Below are 2,363 nucleotides of genomic sequence, written 5' to 3'. Positions count from 1 at the left end.
TTATTATATTACGGTGATTATAATGAATATGCATCGAGTAATCTTTCTGTAACACGCAAAATCGTATATGATTTATATACAAACACATTGTTGCATTTGACAATTATACTGTTTATTAATATAAACAGACAGCGATATGCTTATTAAAAGATTATAATATATTAAACCAGAAATTGTTAAAAGAATTGAGAATTTCTCTTTCTTTATACGGCAGTATCGTTAGCAATTGATTTCTAAGAAACTATAGGGGTTTAGCTGTCGGATCTTTTGCGGAAGACTTGATTAAAAAGGATGTTTTGATCCAAAGGCTCATCTCTTTCTAACGCTAATTAAGCGTCTTCTGAGAAATTAAATGCGATAGTGTAGAAGCTACGGTTCGCGGACAGAGTTCTCGAGTTCGTGTCCTAAATTAAAAAGAATTACTTCACGAAAAAAAAGAGATATATGTATCCCGCGACATCTTTAATGAACGGCTACAGGAAGGCCGAGGTGAATAACTGGCGCAAATGGAAAAGAAAGAAACAGGACAGGGAGAGGAAAGAGAGCTCGTCGATTCAAGAGATGGCGACAAATCGTATTGCGAACAATGATTACGAGAGTGGCTGATTATATTTGCAATTGATACGTCATTGAGACTACGAGCATTGTGACGCGCACTCACAACGACAGGGAAGTAAAAAGGTTCTCTTGAAACGGGATATTAATGAATTGTAAAATCGATTCGCCTTATGCCGCTCGTTCGCTCATTTTCTTTTACCAATCTCGTTTCTTCGAGGAGCTTATTTGTTCTTGTGATTTTTGTCCGATTATAAAGAGAGTAATATATGCGGTCGACGACCTAGAAGAATATTTGAAAAATATCAGGGAAATTAGTGTTATTTTTGTGGCTTACTTTCCGAGGATGTTTCTGACAAATGTCTTATAAAAGATTTCGGGATTATCAAAGAAATGATGTAGCAGGCGAGAAAATTTAAATGTAAAGTGCAGCCTTTAATAAATAAATTCTATATTTTTTTGCAGGGACGGTAAAGTAGATAGACGTATAACGGTAATAGTAGAATTTTGCTTTGTAAATAAGCAAGCGAGAAAATTTAAATGTAAAGTGCAGACTTTAATAAATAAATCCTATACTTTTTTGCAGGAATGTAAAATAGATAGATGTATAACGGTAGTAGAATTTTGCTTTGTAAATAAATCAGAAGATATTTCGTCAAAATATTTTGGCATTGACAGAACCATCATTACTCGCCACTTTTTCTTAAGCTTAAAGTTAAACGAAAGACGTAGGAAAAAATATATTCATAAACTTTTTAAATATGTCAATTTTCAATCTTAATGCACAATTTTTTAAATGATGATATAAATATTAATCTCTTGTATCTATAATCTTCTTACATTTAACCTTAATACATAATTTTTTTTATTCAAAGATTCCATTCATAGACAAAACTCTGATTCATGTTAATTCATGAATGTAGATCTATTGTTCCCTTTTTTTTTTTATCAATTTGCATTACAAGAAAGTTTTTTTTTGCTCTGACATAGTTGTTTAGAACTAGTAATAAAATCGAAACGCCGGGTCTCCCTTTCCCTTTCTACGTTACACAGTGTCGAAATAATATGTGTGAAAGCTTTCATTTATTTTTGCTTATGACCTTATAACGTTCCATTTAACGAATTTACCGCGTCAAATTAAATGTCGTTTATGGGAATACGGGGATTTTCACGTTGTCTCGTCTTGTCTCGGGGAAATGACAAACATTGTTCACCCTATTTATCCTCGCTGCGCGCGCGCACGTGCGAATTCCAGAAGCAGGTGACATACCGCAGTGACTTCACGCCGCTACAGACACCCGGTATAAGCGTAAAGGGAGCAAAGGCGCGCGCGAATAAAGTCGAGGGTTGCCGCGCACGTGGAAGGAGGCGAGAGGACAGGGAAAGGGCAGACAGAGGTGGATCTTGAAAATAGCCATTCAGGAGAAATTACGACGGGAGTAAAACACTCGCGTTCACCCGACCGAGAAGAAGCTAATTGTTATTATCATCATAACCCTCGATATTTTACCCGTCATGTCGCGAGATGATGACCCTAAATGATGGAGAACGTCTTAAGAGACACGCGAGAAATTAGTTCACTCTCCGTACAGTTTCCTCCCTGGGCCCGTCCCTGACGGAAGAGGTGGCTATCGCACGAGAGAAAGGGTAGGGAATGGGGGATATCGAAACGAGAGGCGGGGTGAGAACGGGAAGGGAACCAGCGGGAGGGAGAGAGGAGGGATCCGAAGAGGGGAGCGAGCGAGTGAGACCGAGAAAGCGAGCCGTGGCCGCGCGTATCGATCGGCCAGCAGAAAACTACCCCCCTA

The sequence above is a fragment of the Monomorium pharaonis genome, chromosome 11, assembly GCF_013373865.1.
Source record: "Monomorium pharaonis isolate MP-MQ-018 chromosome 11, ASM1337386v2, whole genome shotgun sequence".
In the NCBI taxonomy this organism is placed as follows: Eukaryota; Metazoa; Arthropoda; class Insecta; order Hymenoptera; family Formicidae; genus Monomorium; species Monomorium pharaonis.
Note: the sequence above shows the minus strand (reverse complement) of the source record.